This window comes from Podarcis erhardii (genome assembly GCF_964252035.2).
Source record: "Podarcis erhardii genome assembly, chromosome: 4".
In the NCBI taxonomy this organism is placed as follows: Eukaryota; Metazoa; Chordata; class Lepidosauria; order Squamata; family Lacertidae; genus Podarcis; species Podarcis erhardii.
Genome location: NC_138508.1, coordinates 33435166 through 33461752, shown reverse-complemented (window position 1 = coordinate 33461752; position 26587 = coordinate 33435166). Strand labels below are relative to the sequence as shown.

Below are 26587 nucleotides of genomic sequence, written 5' to 3'. Positions count from 1 at the left end.
TCTCTTTAGACTAGCATATGTGGTGTTTATGTACTGTTTACATACTAATATTACCCTGTACCTACTATACATAGCAATGTTCTTGACACTGCCTATCTAGAATTTCTCAGTACCACTGCAAGTAAGTTAATTTAACAGCAAGTACTGATGCCACATAGATGTTATGCAGTCACTATTAGAACAGATGGACCCAGTATTTCTATTCAGCAGAAGGTTCAGGCTGTATTTGTTCCTAAATTACAAAATGAAGTTGGTTTGAGTCACTATGTCTTAACCTTGCTTATATGGTATCTGGTTATAATGATCACTGAGCAGGAAGCATCTTTTTTTTTATGGTGGCACTGGCAGACATTTTTCAAAAAGCACCTCAGAAGAGGGATTTTAGAAAGCCAGCCACTTTGTTTCTCTTCCCATGAAAATAATTTCCCTTTCCCTTTAAATGTTGCTGAAACGTTTCAATGTGAGTGAAAACACTATAAAAAGGGGGGGGGGCATTCTTAATTTGGTCCAGGTCTAATAGATGCATAGTTTACGTTCTCAAGCATGCCCTCTATTTCCCCCACAGCAATGGGGAGGTCCAAAAAATATCTACATGGTGCCTAGGGAGCAACTTGCACCTTAATATCAAAGGAGATGGTGTTGGACTTTTGGAGGAAGAGAGGAGAATCTCAACAACCCAGGTGGTTAAGAAAGCCCAACAAAGACTCCATCTCCTCAGAGTATTGCAGAAGAACGATGCCAATCGACATCTGATGATCTCCTTCTACCAGTCAACAATAGAAAGTGTCCTTTCATACTGCATCATGGTGTGGTACGCTGGTTTGACATCATCTGATAGGAAGTGCCTACAGAAGGTGGTGAATACAGCACAAGATATTAGGGGCTGTTCCGTGAATCCGATGGATGAAATAGCAGAAGAACTTTGCCTCAGGAGAGAGGAAAATTCTCAGGGTGGCCAGCACTTTCTTGATCTCCTGCCCTCAGGCAGAAGATATAGAAGCATGATTAGTCACACCAACAGGGTAAAGAACAGCTTCTATCCGTGAGCTGTTAGGCTGCTGAATGAAAAGATAACAACAGGGCAACTGACTTTCGGGTTTGGTGGGTGTGCGTAAGTAAACGAGGGGAATTAAGACTAAGAGAGCTGAGTGGGGGGGTGCTCATGTAATCTCACTGTATACAAGTTGTACAAGTGACAATAAAGTATTTCAGTTTCAATTCAATTCAATTCAGTTTCAAGACCTGCAACAAAATGTTGCAGCATGAAGTGCCGTTGTTCAGAATTCCAGCCACTCTATTCCATTATGCCTCCCAATCCATGGTTTTTCATTTTTCCTCCCAACTGTCAGTGAATATTCCACAGTCACCAAGCACTCTCAGTTTCATCAGGTTGCTTGAGTTTCAGAGTTGCCTCTGAAGATTTTTGTACTTTTGTAAACTTTTGAGGTTCCCCAAGTCTGATGATACCTTCCTTATGTAGCCTTTTTGGCTACATAAATGAAAATCTCTCCCCCCCCCCAAAAAAAAATATTGGAATACTGTATATGATATATGTGCATGGAAGGAAGCAGATTTTAAAAAGGAATCACACTGAAATTTGAAAAGTTACAGTGAAAGCAAAGTGCTGTCAATTAAAAACACACACCGTACAGAAAGACCAAATTAACCATAGTGGATGAAGGTTACAGCAAAAGATATTACTGATTTCTCCTATTATTCAGCATATAGTGCAATATATGGATTTATAGATATTGTAATCAAAGTTAGGATAACATTTCACGGAACTCCTCACTTTTTTTGTTTCGCCTCATTTAAAATCTTACTCACAACCCTGCCCAATATCCCATCCAATTGTTATATTTGGCTTCTGCATTATATTATTTAATGGGTACACAAACAGGCAGGTCATCCTTATACTTTTTTGTTGGAGGAATTATAAATAAAAGAAAGGGAAAGGGAAACGAGATTGGTTGAAATTAATGGTCTCTTGTTTTTGTTTTTATTTAAAGAAGTTAGTAAAAACAGAAATGTAGCTGAGGCAATAAATACACATCCAACTTTTTAAATATCTCCATATTTTAAACTTGAAGCTGTAAAAGTCCTGTCTGTCCATTTGATTGTACTCATTAAGGCTCCTTTAATTAACAGTATAGGAAATTAAACACAAAGTAAGACCCATAAAAATTAAACTGAAAAAGCATGTGGAATTAGGAGTTTGCATTTTCCATCCCCGCAGGCTTGAAAGCTTGAAAGTCATGGAAAAGGTTGATTAGAAGAGTCAGGAAAACTAGACGCCTTCTTCCCTAAACACTCACATGACAGCTATCTCCTAGCATTCAGCATACATTGCAGCTCAATATTACACACAGATTTATAGTTTCCCTGCAGTTTCCTCTCTCTGCTTCTGCTATATGAATTCTCAAGCCCCACAGCCCCACTCCAGTAATTACGTCCAAATAAAGGAAAGGGAATGAAAGACGAGAAAGAGGTTTAACAGTTTTACACTATCCTGAGCAAGCTTGGTGCCAAATTGGTGAGCTGCTGGAGTTTCAAATGCACATTATTGCAGGAGTTTGATTTAAAGATTGCTGACAGTTTTAACATTCTGCACTTGAATGTACTGTTTGTGGATACAAAAACAATGTGAATCTCTTACACAGTTAAATCAAAATAATGTTCAGTAAAACTAAATAAAAATAGCTGGGCTGTGGAATTCTAAGAAATTATAAACAAGAGTCCAACTCCTTCATATCAACACATAATTCAGGTGCTAGAGGTGAACCTTAAGGTTTCACTGGCATCTAGGATCATTGGGATGTTTTATTTAAATGGGACTTCAGAAAATTTCACTCCTAGGGCTACATTTAGTAGGCATAAACCTACTAAAGAGCAGTACTTAATTATTTGTTTTCAAGCAGTGTTACAACCAATACTTTAGCTAATTAATGTTCTCCTCTGCACCACTTGGCAAAAATGAACAAAAAATGTGCTCTTATCTACTGCTAGCTATGCTCCCCACCTTTACGTAAATACAAAGGGAGATAAATTATACACACATACCATTTTAAACATTTCTAAGCCATCCTTCAACAAAGGACAATTCATAAAACAATATATAACACAAGAATCAAAATAAAATTCTGGAACAAGAGGGAGATAGATTAAAACTACAAAGTTTTGAAAAACTAAAAAATAGAGTGCGGGATTGGCTCCATTATGATCAAATAATGGAGGCATATAATCTGGACAAAAAAATTGGCTTCCAGGTAGAAAAATCAAAATTGGAAATAGAGCTGTTAGATCCCAAAAGTAAGAACTTGTCAAGAATGTATAACTTTCTGTTGAAATGGAACACTCAGGATGAAACGGTGAAATCAGCTATGATTAAATGGGCACAAGATGTTGGACATAATATTATGATGGCTGACTGGGAACAGTTATGGACCACAGGTATGAAATTTATGGCATGTAATGCCTTAAGAGAGAATATAATGAAAATGATTTACAGGTGGTACATGACACCAGTCAAGCTTGCAAAAATTTAGCATTTGCCCAATAATAAATGTTGGAAATGTAAAGAGACTGAAGGCATATTCTTTCACCTTTGGTGGACATGCACAAGGATTAAGACTTTCTGGGAAATGATCTACAATGAAATGAAAAAGGTATTTAAATATACTTTTCTGAAGAAACCAGAGGCCTTTCTCCTGGGCATGGTCGGCCAATTGGTGTCAAAGAAGGATAGAACTTTCTTTATGTATGCTACAACAGCAGCAAGAATACTTATTGCAAAGTACTGGAAGACACAAGATCTACCCACCCGGGAAGAATGGCAGATGAAGGTGATGGACTTCATGGAACTGGCGGAAATGACTGGCAGAATCCGAGACCAGGGAGAAGAGTCGGTGGAAGAAGATTGGAAGAAATTTAAAGTTTATTTACAGAAACATTGTAAAATTAAGGAATGTTAGAAGGAGGCTGGAATGAAGTTATGTGGCTTTAGCGGAAATATTATAAAGGATTAAGTAAAAATAGATTGTTAATGGTTGAAAGGAGGAAAGGTAAAGTTACATTATATTAAGATAAATTATAGGATGAAAATTGGGAAAGATGGAAAGGATTTGCTGAAATAGCTAACCGAACTAGAATACAAAAAAAGGGAGGTGCGAGGAGGTCAAGGAAACAAGTAAATGAAAGATATGTTATGGGAAGGTTCGTTGTGTTTTTTTAATTGTTTCTATTTTTTCTGTTTTTCTGTTTTTTATTATTATTATTATTTTCTATTCTCTTCTTTTTTTACTGTGATGTGTTGTTAAGTTTTTTGTTTAACTTGGAATTATGTCTTTTTCTTTTTGTAACATTTAAAACTTTAATAAATATTATTTTTTTAAAAAATGTTCCTAACAACCTATGAACGGATTGTGCATTTCGATATTAGCAATGGATATTATTATTTTGCTTACACAATCTCACACACATTTTTTTCAGTGATGACTAATAAAGCTGATCCATGGCTTTCAATAGATTGACATAAAATAATCTAAGGGTGGCCCCTTACTTGAGGACAGGGGGCTGACTTTCCAGACTGAAGGATGCTGCCGATGCAAGTATTGTGGTTGCCTAAATTCATCATTTCATATTTCAAAGGCAAAATGGAGGAGAGGCTGAATACATAAAAGGGTACATTTGCACAACACACTAAACCAAGGTTCAGCGGTGCTAAGTCCATCCACAAGAAAGATCCCAAACAAAGCCTTGGACTCATATACTCCTCCCACAAGGCACGAGAAGGCAGTGGATCCCACAGGGAAAGGCAGGAAGAGCTTGTACTGAGCTACTAGTCCTGAGAAGGGTTAGAAATGAACTCTGCCTTTGGTCAACTCCCACTTTTGGAAAAGTGGAATTTCTACAGAGTAAATTCTCTGGCCTGAATAAGGGTGGTTTTCCTGCACTTCACAGCCTCCCACTTAGTGTGCTCCTCATGCTACTGGACTGGTGAGATAGTGTGGAAGGCACTTCATTTTGAAGGCTCAGGAAACCAAAAACTCGGTCAGCCTAGGTGCCCTGGCCACTGCAGGACTATGGGGTCTTGAAAAGGGAGAGGCAGGTGAGCCTCAGGCTTTGCCCAGGCTCCTCCCTGCTCATTCACGCAGTGATCAACTGTGGTTCCACATTATATGTGAGCTAGGTGAATTATGTTTGTATGTCTTATATATATTTATATAAGAGAAGAGTAAACTGAAATGAACTGGGGGAGTAGGTGAAATCCATTGATTTCAGTGGATTTATGCTTGACCAACATAATTTACATCACATTTCCAGTGCAAGCTGTCATATTAGTTCAATCCCTATTCTATAAATGCCTCCAAAATTCAAAATTTAAGTTATTTCTAGTAGTAAACACATTCTATTTAAGAAAGAAACAAAAAAAATATGAATGCTTAAAAATTGAAGTTGTAGCAGTGTGGGAGACATTTAACAAAAATTTGCAACGCTACAAATAATTTAAAAATCACCTGTCCAAGATTCAGTACTCCAAATAACTTCTGAAACATGTATAATTACACCATATAGGAAACTAGCAAGGTCTGCTGCTTTTAATTCTGTGATTATAATGGAATAATGGGCATATATGTTCAAGGGACTATGATGTCAGTGCTCATTTCAGCCAGCATTACAATAATTTGAATGCTCTTATTTTTAAAATTATGATATTAAGAGTTTTTTTCTGACTTCATTTTGCAAAGTCCTCATAGTGTGCCTTTTTTAAAAGTGAGGGCAAAGACCTCCACTACACTGCTAATACACTGAATAGGGGGCTCCTTTAAAAAGACAAGGACTGGGTCATATTTCTTTTGTCTTGGATTGACACAAAAAGATGACCCAAGGTCTCCTGGTTTGTTTGTTTTTTGGGGGGGGGGTGAACTTTGATCATTACTACAGTTGTACCCTGGCTTTCGAACAGCCTAGTTCTCGAATGTTTTGGCTCCCAAACGACTGAAACCTGGAAGTGACTGTTCCGGTCTCCGAACGTTCTTTTGGAAGCCAAATGTTCGGCGGGGCTTCCGATTGGCTGCAGGAGCTTCCGGCAGCCAATCGTAAGCCGTGCTTTTGTTTTTGAACATTTTGGAGGTCGAACGTTCTTCCAGAATGGATTCCGTTCAACTTCCAAGGTACAACTGTATATTAATCCAGGGTGCATTGGGGAGCACTCTACCATCTCGAGATTAAGATTTTTGTGGTCAGTCCCTGACATTTTAAATTGCCTCTGTACCCAATACACACAGTCTTTTTAACAAACAAACAAACAAACAAACAAACAAACAAACAAACAAACAAACCCTAACAGCACTGTAACAACCACACAGCATTTAGAAGTTTTAATAAGTTCTTAATTATTTTCAATATTCAAGTTAATGTTACCTTTCTTCGTTGGATACCAAAGGGGGTAAAAGCAATTCCTAACACTTCTTTTCTGTGCTGCTGAAAAGAAAAGAAAAGACTTGTGTTTAGTGATCTTCTTGAACGTCTTTCATTTTCATAACATTCAAGTGACTAAGCATTTAGCTGTAAGTAGGCACCTTATTGTGTATATACATCAACATATAGCCATCTGTTTAAATAAGACAAAACACCCAAACATTCACAGTTACAGTGCAGGTGACAAGCACGCAAGTATGACACTAATAGTCACCATACTGCCTTTATATTTTTTTTTTGGGGGGGGGGAGAAATTACATATGGCATCACAATATGGAAGTGTCAATAGATCTATGGATAAAATTGCCACTCATTTTTCAGTAAAAGTGAGGTTTCTTTCTCTATTAAGAACAAAAGTAATTGCCTGCAATAATGAACATTTTACCACTCTCTCTTAGCCTAGAGATGCATTTATGAGGAATGTTGCAAGTAAATACTTTTAATAATTTAGGAGCTAAAAATTGCACATTTTAAAAAATCTATTTTAAAAAAACCAAGTGTCTAATGCTTTTAGAATTTCTGTAAGTTACAAATGGCTTTGTATTAACTGGTGAAACTTCAGAAATGTCTCAAGTGTGAACTTAAGAAGTTATTAGAAGTTTTTTTCCCTTTCATTCCGTAAGGATTATTATTTTAAAAGCACACAGCCAAAAGTAAAAGGGTAAAATTATTATTTTTTAACTTTATTCTTTTGGAACTTACTTTCAGATAAAAATTAATACAATCCTAATATATAAATTATGTTAGAAAATTTAAAGTTAAGTCCTAAGTCAAGTCTATATAAAAGAGATTTTGCAGTGAGAAGCTTAGAATTACACAGTAAGAACTGTTTTAGGTGTGCCACGGGTCCTGTTTGTGCTGAGTGGCTTTTTAAACAAGTTTTTTACTTTGAAAAGCAGACCCCATGTCATCACAAACTACTTGTGAAACTCCTCAGTTTCAAAAATGTTTGCCATGCAGCATAGAAAAATGCTATTTGAGGAACACAAGTTGAACCCTTCCTTGGACACATTGTGAAATAATTGTGCCATTCTTTGGATCCAGACCTGCAGCTTTCCCAAGAAATTCCATTTAACTATTAGGCTCACAACTAATCCTTAAGTGGGAGGGTGGCCCCATCCAAAACATCTAACTCTGGAGTCATTACAATCCTCACCATGAATACCTTCTTTCTGCCCAGACTTGAATGTGTTCTCTTCATCCAGCACAAAACTGCCTGAATAAACACATCCAGGCAATCTATTTACATACCGCGCAACTGTCCTGTTTTAAGCGGAACATCCCGAATTTACAGAAACACACACCCAGCTCCTGATTCCATCCTGGGATGTCCCATTTTGGCTCCTGCGGAACCAAAAGACTCACTTTCTTTGGTGCTACATTCTCGCCTTCCGGAAGCAGCACTAGCTTCCGGATGGGGCAGGGTTTAGCCCTGAGGGAGGGAGCCAAGAGAGAGGAGATGGGGCCTGAGTGAGAAGGGATGGGCTTAAGTCAAGGTCATGTCCTGATTTGCCTTACTGGAATGTTGGAGGGTATGCATTGCCACACCTGGATTGGAGGAAGTGGAAATATGTTCACTGTGACACCGAACCACAGATTTCTGACGATCTCTCTCAGCAATTTGATGAACAGCTTGGAAGACAAGACTAAGGCTGCATTCAGACATGGGTTTTGTTGTGTTGGGTTTATTGGTTATAATGATAGCAGTTCCGCCCCAATTTCTAGCACGCCTTTTACATAGCACTACCTTGGTGTAATGGAACTGTGGCTTTTTAATCAATATACTGACATGGCACACTAAAATTTAAATAGTGGGAAAGGACTCTATGCCTTTATAGTCCTCCAAATTTCATAAATGTAAAACTGTCACAATTTTCCAAGGTGATGCAGTTGCAAAACGTATTTTTTTCCGGGAAACAAGGAAGGCAGAAATGGGTGCTAAACTTCCACTAGATTCTACAAGATTTCCAGAAATGGCCTTTGCATCATGCGAAAGATCACATAAAATGCAAAAATGAACAGATAAAGAAACAAACTTAAGATTGAACGAAATGCTGTCTGAATGCAGTCAAATCATGAAGCATTAGATAGATCTATTCCCATAAGAGAGGAGCAGGACCACTGCAGCTGAGTGATCCTAACCCTAACTCACAGACTTAGAATGATACCATGGTTAAATGGTATTGAGGTCCAAAAGAAGGTCACATTTCCCTGTCATTTAAGGCAGTCTTTTCAGCTCCAAACCCAGGATGGAATGCATAGAGCTTTTAATTCAAAACATATATACAGATACACAATTTCAACATTATGCTCACTCAACTATATAACAGTTAGAAAATGTAATATAAAGATATGTCTGAAGCATTCAGATGTTTAACTTCAAAAAGTCTGAGATAGCTGATCATATCTAAATGGTGTCACTATGTACATATAGATGCATATTTAGATGTTAACCAAAATATTAGCTAACAAAAAAATGAATTTTTACTAAAGTAAGCAATACCAAGGCACACATGGGGAAAAACAAAAATTAAATGGCACAGAAAGACTGTCAAAATAAACAAGTTATGTAACAAAAAAATGTTTACACATGCACCAGTCACAAGTTAGAGTAAACTTAACTTCAGAGAATTATTCTAGGCTCACCCAAAGGCTTGCAAAAGCCCAGCTTATTTTGCTCACTCCTTTCTTTGGATAACTGATAGCTGCCCCCATTTCACTTGACAAAGTGTCCTGGAAACTCCCTCAATTTCAAATGCGTTTTCCCATGGGACACTGGAATACTGGAAAAATGTAAATGCATAGTGCAGATGGAGCCCTAGCGTTTCTTTAACACAAACGGAACCAACAGGCTAAATGGCACTTAAAAAACCAACACACCAAATAAAAACTTGCCTGGTTTTCTTTTCGTTTTTTTTTTTTTTTTTTACATTTACTACTGCCAAAAATAAGGTTGAGTGGCGTAATTAAATGGCAAGTACTTCTGACCTTTACTTGCTACACTGATAAAAAGTTTTTTCAGCATACTGCAATTCGACCAAGAGAAATGGAGATAAGCTTAACCTTTCGCTTCAAGTACTAATGTGTTATTTAAATTTGCCCTAGATATAAGTGAGATGCCACTATGGTTGTAAAGAGGTAGTTACAACTTTTTCTCTCCCCATCACCATCCCTACCAAGCTTTATTAGAAGGCATAAAGAAGAGCACAATATGGTTCATATATCGACATATTATACACACACACCTCAAAATAGGCCACATGTAACACAAATTTAGTTGGAACCAAAACACTGAAAATGTGTGTATCACAGTAGGCAGAGCCTCACATCATGATTCACGCTGTAGCCATATTCAAGCATTGTGAGCATCGAAACATGTCTAAATCTAGTTGAATCATGGGCTGTGGATTATACAACTGATAATTGTCCCCACCGCTTGCCCACACTTCCGTTTGCCCTGCCACTTTCCTCCAGGAAAACCTGAAGTTTACCACTGAATTGGACCAAATAGCAATCGGGTTTTCCCTGAGGAAAGCTGTGGGGCAAACAAAAAACCACTCAGGCCTGTGCTCTCTAGGTGCAGAACAAGCAAAAGTGTGGATGAGGTCTTACACAGTACACAAGGCAGTATGGTGTACAAGACACAAACACAAAACATGTTAAGTCTCTTCTCATAAACTACTGCTCTTCAAACTCGAAACATACCAACATTCAGTCCTCACTGAATTATTTCAATTTCTTTTGGTATAATTAGCCATAAATTGTTACCAAATTAGCCAGGGATTTAAAAAAAAAAGAATGTCGAAAGGTACAAAATCTGAATAGCAAAAGGAAGTTTTCTAAGTGACACTTCCTACAACCAAGACCACAGCAATAATCTGAGCAATTTGTGGGACATTTTATTTATGCACATTAAATTGACAGCATATCAATGCAAGATGTACCATGGTAGATGCTGGGCAGGAGACCTTCAAATGGAATCAGGGCTTTTTTGTGAAAGTACTCACTGGTAGAGTAACAGCACCTCTTTTTTTGCTGCCGACAGCTACCATTTTGTCCTGGCACCCATGGCATTTTAATCAGTATGAGAGTACCAATATCTAATTCCCCCACCCCACCTCCCAAAAAAGCACTAGCTGCAGTAACGTAGAAATGTGGAATTTGCTCCTTCTAAATATCTATCTTCATTCTTTCTGTGCAACCTTTAAAAACTACTTCAATACAGTTTAAAAATAAATAAATTCAGAACATGCTTTCAAAGACCCAGTTTGGTAGCTCTTCCCTTAAAACACACACATGCGTTTTAGAGGGGGGAGGAGAGAGTATTTTGTCAAAGGTTTTATTCTAATTTTGTTGCATTATGTGTATCATTGTAGCACAGTAGCAGTGTAGAGAGAGCAAGAGAAACACACAAGAAAGGCCTGCATTTTGAGGTAGAAATTGTGTGAAGGGGGAAACTAACATTTTCCCTGGTAAGCTGCAATTTCACATTCAGCCTGTGTCAACAGTAACTGAAAGTTATTAGGTGTTACATATCAAATTAGTTGACAGTTTATCTGTGTCTAGTTAGCCGGGGAGAAGGGGGGCAGGGTTGGAATATTTACATGGCAAAATCAAACTGGCCTTAGTTGACCCCCTGGTATTTGTAGGTATAGCATAAAAAGCAAGCTTTAAATGGAGTATGTAGAACAAACCACCTTTCAGCCTCAAAGAGAAGTGCCAAATTGCCACAGATGGAAACACAGTACAGCTTTTGTTGACGAGGGGGTATCATTCACTCATGCTATCAGTCCTGGATTACCCTAGCACAGCCAGAAGGGATAAAGACAGAATACTCTGTTATCCTAGGGCCTTTTTGAAAACTTAATCCTATATCTACATAGCAAAACTGATAAGAGACACAATTCTGACTCTATTAAGATTAATGGAAATTTGTTATTGTTTTTCCAGTGAGGTAGTATTTCACTTATTTGTTACATTAGTGTTCTGCCTTTCCTCCTAGGGGCTCAGTACAGTGCGAGTTCCCAGCAAATTTCTCATCCAGCTTCTGGTGAGGCCTAGTCCTTTTTAGCTTCAGACAGAGAAGATATTCAACGTATTCTTAATTTATTTTATGTTGCCTTTCTACACAGAAAATTCACAAGTATCTCTCATTGTGAATTTTCATTTAGTATGTTCATTGTGGAGTTTAATGTTAACTTTTTATAACACAACAACATCTAAAAAATCAATAAATTCTACTTTATGTGGGACTGAATGTATTATTAATAAATGTATTATTAAAATTAGTAAGATGGCGGTGGTTGTGTTGTTGCTGTTTTTTGTTTTTTTTTAAAGCCATTCTTGTGATCAGAGTCAAGGGTGAAAAAGGTTCTACCAGCTCTCCGTTCTAAGCTAAATGAGTGGGAGAAATAACATTTCCATAACAATGCAGTGCTAGTGGGGTTCAGTTCTTATACCCCCCCCCCTTTTCACTCTCTCCTCTCGTGGAAGAAGATTCGTTAACTTAAAAATGAGCACACATGAGGCAGAAATAAATAAAATAAAATAAAAATCTAAAGTCTATAAAAAGTACACAGACCAACCTGCTTAATTATTAACAGGTAAACACGTCGCATCCTGAATTATTTACTTAATCTTTTTCAACTACAAACCTCAGACTTTTAGAGCATGAAATACGTGCTTTCTTTAAGAATGCAAAACAATTCCTTTAGAAAAGCATTACACACACACACACACACACACACACACACACACACACAGCATTTTTGTTAACTCCACACTGCCACTGTCCAAGTTTCTACTTCAGCGTGTTTTGAGGCACAGAAGTAAGCATTGTTCAAGTATCCAACATTTGCAAGTGCCACTTGCTCGGCATACCAAACTTGTTTTGCAAGTGCATCATTCTTTCAGTACAGCCATCATTACACCATATTTCTGCAGCATGCAAAAGTATATTTTGAAGAAGTGATTTCCTTAAGAAGCTATATGGGGGGGAAAGCTAGTAAAGGTCGGAAACAGATGTTGTACAATAACAACTGAAGGAAACATGTATTGCAGTAGTAATTATTGTAGTACTTCAAATGCACAACTGGAATTTGTGTGAGGGACCCTTATTGAAGGTGGGGCATTTTCTGTTCTCAAAAGTTCTGTTTCGCAGAAAGGCAAACAAGAATTCATTTTAAAAACCTTAAAAAGCTTGAAAATCGTTAGAAAATGCTTCACCAATGAAGGTCATGCACCCTGATATATTCTCTCTCATAACAACAACAACAACTTTATTATTTATACACCACCATCTGGGCAGGCTCAAGTATATACAAAAACATAATAAACCATCAAACATTTAAAATTTCCTGATACAGAGGTGCCTTCAGATGTTTTCTAAAATTGTGTAGTTCTTTACCTCCTTGACATCTGATGGGCTCTTATATTCCTAATATTCTAAGTCAGACCATGTAGCTCAGCACTGTTGACACAGAGACACATGGCTCACATGGCTCACCAGGGTTCCAGGCAGGAAGGGGTTCATTTCCCAGCCCTTCCTGGAGACACCAGGGATTGAACCTAGGCCCTTTGCATGCAAGGCATGTGCTATACCATCTTGCCACAGACCTTAGTAAGAACACCTGTGTTCATTCTGAAAATATTTGGGAAATGTTGAAGAATGTACTCTTTATAGTAACAGTGTTCACTGGTCTGCACTGGCAACAGAGCAGGTGTGCTCCCCAGCCACTCTGGGCGGCTTCCACAAAGACAAAAAATGCACTAATATGTCATACATTAAAAACTTCCCTGAATAGGGAAGACTCACACCAAACATTTGAAGGACATTACTTTTCCCAAAGAGCCCTGGGAACCAGAGTTTTGTTAAGGGTGCTGGGACTGTAGTGCTGAAAGGAGTAAAATTAAGTTCCCAGGATTTTTTAGGGGAAGCAGTGCGCTTCAATTATGTGGTAAGCCTATGCAGGGGCAAACTTTGGTAATCTTTTGTAATATGGCGCCCTGTGTGAGACCAAAATTTGCCTCCCTCCCAATGGATCTTCTCAATTTTGCATCTCCTTGGCTTGGCACCCTGTGCAGGAGAATGGCTTACACTGCCAGAAATCTAGTGTTGGCCTATGTCTGGTTTTGCTAAGTATTCATTTTTATTTGTTTGCAGGGAGATTATGCAATAATATGTTCAGTCCCTGGCTATTATTGTGCTGAGAACAGAAGTTCTACAAGGGACTTCTTGTCACATTCACTTGAACACAAATAGAACCCTTTGCATGAGTGGGAGCCCAGATAAAGCATGATCCCCAATCACACAAGGTTGGAAAGTGAAGACGTTCACAATATGCACAACATTGTTGGGTTGGAGCTTACCATCTTCTGTCCCCTTCCATCCACACTTTAATCATGTGCATGTCCATGCAAATGAGAGAACATTAACTAAAGAGGTGAAATAATCCTAAAGCCACAAAATGGAATGTGCCACTAAAGACTCTGGGGGAATGAGCACCGTTTTGAAATGCTTCCTTCATGTAGAACCAAACCCATACAAAGCAAAACCATTCCATTCAAATAGAAAGTTACGGCATCAGGGAGAATATTAAGGTGAAGGAGCTTTAAACAAAAAAGAAGTGACCCCCTATATATACTATGGAGTGGTACAACCAGAGGGTTCTACCACCTCTTTCTGCTTCAAGAGCAGTGCTTGGAGACATATCCTCAAATATAAAACTCTGTATGTCAAAATAACTAGTATTTTAAATGTTAAATGATAATTGCTACAGGTAATCCAGATGCTATATTCACACTGTGGCGGCGCATTAAGGTTTTGGTTTTCTTAAAGGAAGCTGTTGTGATTATAGAAGCCAGTTCAGAACAATGTCAAAGAGAATGCAGAGAATTTGCTGTCTCCAAGATTGGTTTGTCATGTTATAAATTGTTTCAGGGTTCAAAAGTTTCATTGGCTCCTACATAACCTGTCTGGGATTTAATGTATTCAGGAGAGGTACTTTTTTTTTGTTCACTGTGAGTAGTCATGCGGTAGGGGCACATCAAAAGTGCTTTGGTCCAGGGGTTCCACACACCATACAGGAAGCAACAGAACAATAAGCAAGGTAAATATTTTTATTCTATGAAAGTTACAGCATGCAAACATTTTAGTATTTGCAGGTTTGCATCCCCTAAACTGATGCTCTGAGTGTTCAATCCTGCTTTCTAAAGACATCAGCTGCGTGAGAGCCGATCCAGCTACATTTCTACTAGACCCACACCGTCATATATGATGTCAATACTGGGGCACATATCTGTGTGTGTTTTACGAAAATAGCCTGGTGGGCCAAATTTGGCCTCATGGGTCAGTGGTTCAAAAACATAAGACAAATAATGGTCTACAACAGTCCAAGCAAATAATTTGAGAGTTCAAATCTGGTACGAGTTATATCAGAATATCAAAAGTCCTTTGGATTGGATTGGATTGGATTGATCTTTATTACGGCCATTGGCCCGTTACACAACAGTTTCCCATACCAACATATTATACTTAGACCTCCAGATTTAAAATCGCCTAAACTTACAAAAGACAAACAGGAACCGAAGCAAAACAAAAACAAGGACGACCATCATACATTACAATAAATTTGTAACCTATAAATCGCCCTCTGCTCATAAATTAATCACGGATATCAATGGTGATATCGCTTAAAACATAGATCATGGTTTAAAACAATGGTGATGTCACCTAAAACATAGATCATGGTTTAAAGGGGTTATCCGAGCCACACAGGAGACCGTTTCTCTTCTTTAGGGATAGGACGCTGATCAAGAATCTGGCAACCATGAGTGATCTTTGGGGGTCATCGTCAATTAGTAGATATCTCAGTTTGGCTTCAATCGTATCATCGGCAATTCCCTTAAGATATTGAGCAAGAAACTTGCTCCTAGCCGGTAAGTGAAGAGCACAGTCAAAAATTATGTGATGTAACGATTCCGGTGCCCCACAATTACAATCACATAAGAGCGATATCTGTCCATTGGAGAATCTATTTCTCAGCACGTTCGATGGGAAGGTGTTGAATCTTGCCTTTACAAAGGCATATCTATGAGCTGAGGAAGTTAAGGAATTCAAATAGTTTGGGAGCCTTAAGAGGGGTAATAAACCAAGATTTAGAGGAGAGCAGGTACCATTGCCCAAGACCATTTTCTGCTGTAAGTCCATCTCCTCTAGCTTACAGGTTACTGATCTTTTAGCTGGGACTATGTCCTGCTCTAGTAATTTGGATGGGGAGATTCCCATTGCCGTGATTTTCAGCTGTAAATTTTTTACCCATGGGCTCTGGAAATCATCTCTCCACATACATTGTATCAAGTACAAGTTTGGGAGATTGTGCCATAGAGATAACCAGTGACAAAGTATGTGCTTCCACAGAACATTTTCCAGGGATACAATATTAAGTTAATGCGTAACGCTGTATTACTTACACAGTTGGGCAGTTTCAATATCCCTCTTAAAAACTGATTTTGAATGATCTCCAGGTGAGATAGGTTGACAAAAGTCCCCCAAATAGAGATGGCATAAGCAATTGTCGGGATCACCTTGGCCTTGAAGACTTTCAGCGCCGATGGGATATGAAGGGCCCCATTGGTGAAGAAGAATCGCAAGATCGCCAAGGAGATAGCTTTGGCTCTATTTGTAACATAGGCTACATGGGCCTTCCATCTGAGGTTATGTTGTAACCAAACTCCCAAATATTGGAATCTGTAGACTTGTTCAATGAATCTCCCATCAATTCTCCAATTATGGAGTTTCCGGCTCTTTGAGAAAATCAGGATCTAAGATTTTCCATAATTAATTGTAAGGGAATTTGCGTTACAGTATGATCCAAAAATTTTTAAGGCCCTCCTGAGACCTACTCTAGAAAAAGAAAGAATGACTGCGTCATCCGCATATAGTAACAAGGGGCAGCGATAAAGTGCTAGGCGGGGTGCATGAATCCTTTCTTGGGGCTCTATTAGGGGAGTCCTCATGTCGCTTATGAACAAATTGAACAGGAGTGGAGCCAATATACAACCCTGTCGGACACCTCTGTTAATGGGAATTGAATTGGTGAGATAACCCTCGGGGGTGAATCTCACTCTAGCCGCTGAGTTCTCATGAAGTTTGATTATTAGCCAGAGAAGCCTTCTGTCGATGCCCCAGCGGGTGAGTTTTTCCCAGAGGATGCTCCTGGGGATACTATCGAATGCTGCCTTTAGGTCAATGAATGCCGCACAGAGTTGGCCACCCTTTGGGGTGGAATATTTCCAGGCAAGATGTTGTAAAATTAGAATATGATTGATTGTTGACTGTTTTGGGCGGAATCCAGCTTGTTCGGGCCCAATTAATTTTTTCTCTTCGGCCCATTGGATAAGTCTGTTCAACAGGCAGCGGGCATACAGTTTCCCCACTATTGAGAGTAGACTGATGTTTCTGTAATTCCCCGGGTCATCTGGTGAGCCCTTTTTGTGGATTGGAACGATAACAGCGTCCTTCCATACTTCCGGGATCATTCCAGAGTTGTTAACTGCATCGAAGATGGTCGCCAGGACCTTGGCCCACCAGTCCGCGTGGTGTTTTATAGCTTCTGCCGGGATCAGGTCTGGCCCAGGCGCTTTCCCTGTTTTGAGTTTGACGATCAAGTCATGGATGTCTTCTGGATCGGTGGGGGGCCAGAGGGGAAGCTGATCTTGAAATCCGTCTCTTGTGTTAACGATACAGTCAGTTGTGGCAAAGTAATTTTTAAAATAAGATTCACAAACCGGGGCGGGAATAATAGTTAAAGGGTATCTTTTAGTTCTTTTATTTACCAGGAGCCAAAATTGTCTGGAGTTCCGTGATGATGAGGCTTCTATAATTGCCCGCCATTGATTCACTTGCCATTCCAGTCTGGCACCCTTTTGAATTTGCTTGTAGGCCGATTTTGCTTGGAAGTATTCTTTTGGCATGACCGTTGCCCCAGAGGCTCTGTACTCTTTGTAGATGTTACCAAGAAGTTGTCTAGCCTGTTTAAAAGCACTGTTGAACCACAATGCACCTATCTTCCTTTGTGTTCAATTTATTTTATGCGTCGGGACAGAGAAAAAAGACGTTAGATCTTCCGACAGATTCGAGAATAGTCTTAGAGTTTGGTCATAATCATGATAATCCTCAGTTAAGCCTGGATATGCTTGTTTTAGTCCTTGTTGGAAATATGCTGAGAATTTTTGAGCTTGTAGTTCGGACCATTTTACACTTTTGACTTGCAGTACTGAATTCGCAATCAAATGTGTTGGATGTCTGTCTCCATCTGGGGTCCAGTCTATAATCATTGTGGCGACCAACGGTAGGTGGTCGCTCAGTTGAATATTTTCAACTTTAAAATGGGAAAATTTGGGGAATATATCATAAGATACCAGCATATAGTCCAGGACACTGTTTGCAGAGGAGCTTATGTGTGTGAACTCACCCGGTACGTCAGGCGGGCAGTTCCCGTTTAGAATCAATTCATGGACAGCCCTATCACCCCAGAGGAAATAGATGTGGTCCTCAAAAACCTGAAACCACACAAAGCCCCAGGCCCAGACGGCTTCACAGCAGAATTCTATAGGAAATTCAAAGAACCCTTGATGCCCTACATGACCCGCCTATTCAACGACATCATAAAAGGGGGCCCCATCCCCAAAACCTGGACCCACTCCAAAATAGTCTCCATCCCAAAACCACTAAAAGACAGCCTCAAAGTAGAATCATACCGCCCAATCTCATTAATAAACCAAGACTACAAGATATTCACATCAATCTTGGCCAACCGCCTAAAAATCTTCCTACACAAGTTAATAGCCCCAGACCAGACTGGCTTTGTCCCTGGCCGCAATATAACAGACCCCATCAGGAAACTACTGAACCTGATCGAACACAGCAAGGCAACGAAACTCCCATTGACAATTATGTCCCTAGACATCCTCAAAGCCTTTGATTGCTTAGAGTGGAAATACATATTAGCAGTACTAACTAACATGAAATTTGGCCCCAACTTCCAACAAATCCTCAAACAAATATACTCCCAAGCCTCAGCAAAATGCAGAATTAACAATATGGATTCTAATACTATAGCTATCCAAAGAGGCACGAAACAAGGATGCCCACTGTCTCCCTTCTTATTTATCCTGGCTCTGGAACCCTTAGCAATCCGCATCCGAGCAGCCACAGACATCAAGGGAGTGGAAATAAAAGGCAGAACCTATAAATTAGGGCTCTTTGCAGATGACCTAATGGTGACAACACCAGACCCCATAAGCACAGCAACCTCCCTAATCAGAGAACTCAACAAATTTGCAATGGTGTCGGGCCTACAGGTAAATTTTACAAAGTCAGAAGCTATATGCTTCAACACCCCTCCTCACACCCAAAAAGAGCTCACGAAGGTCACCAAAATAAAACTCTGCCACACCAAGTTCAGATACCTAGGGGTACAAATAACCAGAAACCTCAACAAATTGTACCTCCACAACTACAAGCCCCTGTGGCGGCAAATTAACAAAGACCTAAAGAGATGGAATAACACGAATTTCACTCTCTCAGACAAAATAGCCATGATCAAAATGATCACACTCCCAAAACTAACCTACCTATTCCAAACCCTCCCAATCTGGATCCCCTCAACCCAACTCTGCAGTTGGCAGAGAAAACTACACTCTTTCATCTTCTCACATAAAAAACCAAGAATAAGCCCCAAATACCTGTACTTCCCCACCTCAGAAGGAGGATGGGGAATCCCCAACATAGAAGCATATTACATTGCCAACCAAATACGTCATGTAATTCCATACATACTAGAAGATGAGACAAAACAATGGGTACACCTAGAGAGGGACACAATTGAAAATACCTGCACCACAACATACCCACTCCTCCCAAACAAACTAAAGAAAATTCCCACAACACTTAACAGGTGCACACAGACCATGCTCAAAGCATGGAAAACACAAATAGGCAAACTATCCCCAACCCCATCCCCACTAATCCCCCTGGCGTACCACCCATTATTCCACCATGCAGCACAAAACCTCCAGATAAAAGCCTGGCGAACCAAAGGCTTATATCGCCTAATAGACTTTTATAAAAATAACAAACCCTTGTCAACACAAGAAATACAAGACAAACTAGAAGACACCCAAATGCCCTGGTTAACACAACACCAACTACATGCCCTCTTAAACAACCCAACAGTAAAATCAGCAGCAACTAGGCCCCTGACAACCTTTGAAAACCTCCTCCTAACAACAAAGGGAAATGGTAAAGGGACGGTATCCGCAATATACAAAATACTACTCCAAAATCCCGCAAATCCCCTAGACGCAATCAAAAAACAATGGGAGAATGACATAGGCTATGAGATTAACCCCACTCAATGGACCAGAATGTGGTCTAAACCCTCCTTTAAATCCATATCAACGAAAAGAAAAGAACTCACACTGAAACTCACCTACAGGTGGTACCTAACACCAAGGAAACTAGCGCTAATACACCCAGGAACCTCACCAAAATGCTGGAGAGGGTGCACCTCCACAGGCACATACCTCCACATGTGGTGGGAGTGTCCCAAAATCCAACTATTCTGGACAACAGCCATACAAGAAATATGTAAAATAACAAAGCAAGTATTAGACTTCACCCCAGAATTGGCCCTACTAAACATCTTCCAAGACAACAATGCCCATTTACTCCACAAAGAACTCATAACCCACCTACTTTCAGCAGCCAGAAACACCATAACCAGACACTGGAGAGACCTGTCAGGAGTAAGCATGGACCAATGGTACCAAATAGTATGGGAAACAGCCCTACTAGAAAAATTAACTAACAAACTGAAACTGACACGGGGACAAACAGAAGAAGACACCTTCACCCCGGTATGGCTCCCCTTTATCACATACACAGCCCAACAGGACAATGACAATAATCCACCAACAGCATACAAATCAATATGGCTAACTTGATCCAAAACACCCACCCACCTCACTCACACACGAAAACAAAGATCACCACAGCCAATCACAAACAAACAATCACATCCTAGGCCAACCCCAACCTCTCTCACCACCAAAGGAACACAAGTGAACAACACAAGCACGCTGACACCAAACTACATACATTAAGCATAATAGAAACACCGCTACCCCACCCCACCCCCATCCATCTCCCCTCCTTCCACCCTCCTTTCTTCTTCTTTTTTTTCTTTTCTTTTTTCTTCTCCCACTAATGCCTCAACAAATGAAATGGATTTGTAAAAATGTTACATGGGAAAAAAAAATACACGAGGCATTACACTTACACTGTAAAACAAGAAAACCCTTAATAAAATATATTTAAAAAGACAAAAAAAAAAAAAAAAAAGAATCACTAAGTTTAAACATAGTACCAATTGCTAAAGAAGGGTTCCTGCTTCATTTACCCTTTCGTCTTTGGAAAGTCTTTGATTATATCAAAAGTCCTTATTCATCAATTCTAGCTCACTCTAAACCGGAGTTCTCTAAGTCAAGTCCTGCTCCTAGATATGAGCCTGTGAAAGGGTCAAAAGGAGTATCGTTATCAAATGGGAGATAGATATTTGGATGTCATGGGTCCAATGGTACCCTAGGCAAGTACCTATTCATTCATTCATTCATTCATTCATACATACATACATACATTTATACATTTCTATACTACCCTTCATCTGAGGATCACAGGGCTGTTTACAATATGAAGTAAAGTGCCTGAGCTTGTTCAATGCCCCACTGATTTCCAATTTCCCTCTCTCACTGTAGCCCCTCAAACTGCATCCAATGCCATTTCAGAGGGTCCCCCAACCAGCAAAGGAGTAGCTTTCAGGGGAGTGCAGAAGACTGCAGAGGAGAGGAAGGATCAGGAATTCCCCATTGAACAAACTGATTTCCATTTGCATTTGTTTGCTCCAATGCTAACAGATATCTTGTGGCATAAGGTTTACATGTCACAATAAATCCAGTATAAATCCAGTTATTTTTGCTGCAACCAACAAGGTGCCCCTCTGAAAGTTGCCATAAATTAATTGATTGTGATCATGTTTATTGCAGGGGAAAGTGGTGTCAGATTGGCATTTAGGCTGCAAACTTATGCCTGCTTACTTGGAACTAAACTCTACTGACCTCAGTGGGAGGTACTTAAAATGCAGGGGATTGGGCTGTCACTTTAATTAATTCCCTTCTTAATTCACTTTTGTGTCATTTAAGACTGGAAAGGATGTGCATGTGTCAGCAGCACAAAACCTGAACTTTACATTAATAGGAAAAAATTACTGAGACTGCATATATGAATATTATTAATAAATAAATAAATGGCATTTTGGAAAGACAGAGGATCAAAATAGCTTGTCTTAAACAAGTAGATAGGGGAGAATAAAAAATATGAACAACAAACAGCATAATAAAATCAGGAAACTTGAATATATCTTTAAAATATAATCTCAAATCCATGTGTGCTTAACACCACAATAATATTGAATTGGTGAGCCTTGCAAATATTTTTTGTGGCTGCACTCATTTTTTAGTATAAGCAAATGAAGATTTTGTTGTTTCTGAAATTTCATTGCAAGCAATATAGAGCAGGGTAAGACATTTTAGCACTCTTGCCACATACGTCATGGGAAACAGTTCACTGGAGAGCACACAATGGCATACTGCAGCTTTCACTCACAATAACCCATTTTCTCACTTCTAAAGGAGATCTATTTGTCCTTCTAGACATGAGCAGACTATTATTCCTGAAGTGCCAAACTCTGAGTGCATGTGCAAAGCTCTCTCCTCTACTCTCAATTGTTGGCAAAAAACAAAACAAAAAAAAGCAACGGTTAGGTACATGCTCAAAGCATTCAGGTCAGGGATTACAGAAAAGCCATTGAGCGTGCTGCATTAACTTGAACTTCATGTTCTTGTCACAAGCCTGTTAGTAACTGGAGTTGAGCAAACTGGGTAGAAAGGCCACTTCGAGCCACCTCACATGATTCACTTTCTATTAAATCTATTTATTTCATGTCCAGGGTGAGGTACTAGGGGCTCTACAGATATTTCCCATCACATCAGACACTACAGCAAGTATCAAAGGATAATCTCCATGGTTTATAAAGGGAGATTTTATCCCTCTCAACTGTCCACGGGACATCTTTTATGCTTCATTCAGTGCTCAAAAACAGACTACTGTGAAAAGAAGGCCCTTTTGCACAATAGGTGGAATTTAAATACACACACACACACACACACACACACACATATGGGGGATTCCATATCAGTCAGGAAGCTGATGGCATTGATATACAAACCCCCCCTCAAATATGATAAAATATAACCTTCTAGAAAATTGCCATACAGATTTAACACCAGAATGCACCTTTCAGAAATAAGTAGTATGTGGAAAGGAGTGAGCCAAAGTTGATTTATAAAAATCAACTTGGTACATTTTGGTATGTCTTTCTAGATTTTTTTTTTTTTAAAAAAAGGCAATAGCTATGCTTTTTGCTACATATTTTGTATTTCATATTTTCTGTTAAAATTTCAATTACAGGCAGATGAAGGCAGGTTAAAGAGGGTGTTGATATTGTAAATTCAATTACTTTATATTGTAATGGAAACTGTCTTAGCTAGTTCCTTTTGGTGCTTGTAGTTTATAATCTAGATAAAACAAATCTATACTAAAGTAACCCAGATTCTGCACCAAGATTTCTGCATCTTGAATAAATTATTTCATATAATTGTCTGGAACTATGCATAATGCTATAACTCCTCCAAATAAGGACCCCCCCCCCAAAAAAAACCAACAACCGTGAGTGCTGCTGGCTCAGCCATAATGCCAATCTGGCATGCTGGTTTGCTTCTTCTCAGCGCAACAGAGCATATACCAGCACACTTCCTTGTTCACAGTAAGTTATAGTTTGCTGAGCCTGTGGTTTGCCATGACATATGAGCTGGGCCTCAGTGATGAAGCCTTGACCCTTAGCTTGAATTCTCAATAGGATGCTGAATTCTGCACACAACACAGTATTGTACATATTTTATCTTATGCAACTGTTGTTTAAAATGTTTTCGATTTTGTATAATATATATAAAAAACCTTCTGCAAAGTATAGAACACTTATCTGTAAAGAACAGCTCGTTTTTGTGCACAGAAAACAGTTCTCCCTGCTGAAAATAGCCCTTGGAAATCGGTTAACAACAGAAGAACACAGATGAATTCTATTTAATGCACACATTTGTGCTCAGTATTCTTCTCAGTGTTTTGCACATAAACTTCATAGCAAACAGAGCCAAAACACAGATGAGGAACAAACCTTTTGTGCCAATGCAAAATTTGAATGGTAGATAGAGTAAACCACAAACTTAAGATAAGGTGTTTCCTTCACAATGCAATGTAAATTTAAAAACAACAACTCATGGATACAAAGGAGAAGAAAAACAATAGATACAAATAACATAAAAACCTTTTATTCAACTTTTTGTCTTTACAGGAATCTAAATGAACAGGAACATATATCTTTATTATGAACACAATAACTGCCCACAAGAATACTGGGTAGCAGCAGCTCACTTGTGTAGTGAATTGTAAAACTACAACACTGGGATACCCAGTGTTAGAGGCATGTTTTGGTTTGCCAGAGGAACCGTTCCTACTTTCATCAATGGGATTTTACTGATTTCGTCAAGAGCTACAAGTCTCAGATATTTGTTATAGAGAGTCGCATGTCTCCGTAAATCTCAGAGCTCGATTGCATAGGAGGAAACAAAAGCAGCAACAACCCACAGTTGAAATGTGGTTGCGATAGTGTGGTTAAAAAGCTTTGGCCAGGATTTGCTGTAACTGTATCTCTACATCTGGTCCCACACATGCCAATTACTTAAGAACGCCTGTGAGATACTTACGTGGATTATTAAACGGCCTTTTAGTAGCAGAGGTGGATTCAGGACACTGCCACTTTTGAACTCTGTATATGCAATTGGACTCTGACATTTCATTTGGGTATTTTAAGCACTAGATGTCATTGTACTTTGTAGACCTATATTAACATGTTTAATGTAACAGATGGGGAACTTGTTTATTAAAGTAAACAGGCAGTCAGAAGGCAGGTTTGCAGGGAAACGGTGCTTTCTATTGGGAATGACACACAAATATTTTTGCACATTTCAAAATAGACATAAACTGTAGCAGGCATATATGAAAGTGAATGGAATTACAGTACCAACTAGAGTCAGAATGTTCAAGTTATTTGTAGCACCCCAACCACTCATTTCCCTCTTGCATGCTGCATTTCTTTATTACCCCTGGAATCAGTTCCTCTCTGGTTCCTTCTCCTCTTCACTTAACTGAAAAGCCAAGAGCCATGTCCCACTATACGTGTCACTGCTTGGAATTTCCTTCGGAAAGGAAGTAAGTATTGGATTTTCCATCCAAAGTGCTAAATCCACTCCTACTCCTACTCCTCTCTCTAGCATGCCACTTTACACTGCCTCAGGTTAATGGTCATTGTCCCATAATTCAGTGAAACGAGAAGCATTAAGCAGCTGAGGGTAATAGGAGGGGAAACAAATATCAACATTACAGGTTCTCCCAGGCCTGCACCATCACAGTATTCTTAGGCAAGTGCTGGGTCTCTGGCCGGGCCCACCATCACATGACAGGCACTGACAGGAGTATCAGCACTTGGGCAATGGGGCTTGTTGGTGCCACTGCCATGTGAATTTCCCCATAATACAGTGTGATGCATGAGCACTGCATGGAAACCAACATGGCAGCTAGTGAATCCAGGTGCTTAGGCCTAGTGCTCCTTTCAGTGCTGCCTCCGCCACTCAAGTACTTACCCTGCATTATGCTAATTTTCTCACAATAAAATACATGTGTTGTGGGCATTGCATTGTGGATAAATGAGTGTTGTGGTAATGCTGGCTAAGTACCTGTGCACGTCTGTACTGCATGATGACCACCGCTCCCCTAATGCTACCTGCTGTTTCCTAATAAGTCCACCAAGGCTATGGAGAGAGCCAAGGGCTTGTTGCTCATATTGTGGGGTGGGAGGTGGGGAAACACAAAGGCACATTTTCAAGGGTACCCCAAGACCTGTGGCTGACCCCAGCTCCTCTCCTCACTCCTTCTGCCAGCCATTGACCCTTTCATGCATTCAAACTCAAAGCTACATTCAGTCAGGCATGCTTAAATATTGTAACTTATAGCTGACTGGTACTCCATAAGAGTGCACCTGTAAAGTACAAGTTCAGAGAGGAAAGAGAAGGCAAGACTCATGGAGCAGGTGGTGTACTTTCTGTTTCAATGGATGTTTTTAGTCTCAAGGCTGTTCTGAAGCTAAGTCCAGGGTCTAATTTAACTCAAGGCTCAGTTCTGAAAGTAGCTTGCACTATCTGCTTGGTAAATTTATTATTTTGGCAAAGCTTTTATCTCCAGACCTAGAATTATTTTGTAGTGCCTGGAGGTGTCAACTATGCACTGTATGTCAATACAGTGGTACCTCGGGTTAAGTATTTAATTCATTCCGGAGGTCCGTTCTTAACTTGAAATTGTTCTTAACCTGAAGCACCACTTTAGCTAATGGGGCCTCCTGCTGCCGCCGGAGCACGATTTCTGTTCTTATCCTGAAGCAAAGTTCTTAACCCGAGGTAATATTTCTGGGTTAGCGGAGTCTGTAACCTGAAGCGTATGTAACCTGAAGCATATGTAACCCGAGGTACCACGGTATATGTGGATACTTTACAGCCAATGTTTGATACTGAAAACTAGTCATTGGGTCAGCATGATGTGAAGAAGCATGAAGGGAACGCATGAATAAAAACGGCAAAACAGTGTTTTTTAATTAATGCTATAATATACTTATACATATTGATCTTCAGAATTACTGTCTCACTATGTATCAGTTGGCATAAAGTGCAGGTGAACTTGCCCCCGCCCCATTTCCTTTGAAGCAACATAACACACATTTAAGCAACCAATTGCAAGCCTATTACCATTACTGGACAAAGGAAGCCCCCCAAGTGTGTTATATAGCAGTGTTCTAGATCTGTAATACTATTTGCAGGAGGA

At 39.5% G+C, this 26587-nt stretch overlaps 1 protein-coding gene across 17 annotated transcripts in view; it reads right to left on the bottom strand.

The window, feature by feature from the left end:
* ZBTB20 (zinc finger and BTB domain containing 20) overlaps positions 1 to 26587 on the bottom strand; it is a 633941-nt gene that overhangs the window by 412017 nt on the left and 195337 nt on the right. For 10 of the 17 annotated variants that reach the window (XM_081859688.1, XM_081859680.1, XM_081859687.1 and 7 more), the window contains exon 2: positions 6424 to 6483. The gene's annotated coding sequence lies outside the window, so the exon portion shown is untranslated. Of the gene's footprint in view, positions 1 to 6423; positions 6484 to 11177; positions 11488 to 26587 lie in introns of those variants that run through there. The other 7 variants (XM_081859693.1, XM_081859691.1, XM_081859681.1 and 4 more) reach the window with 3 other exon arrangements.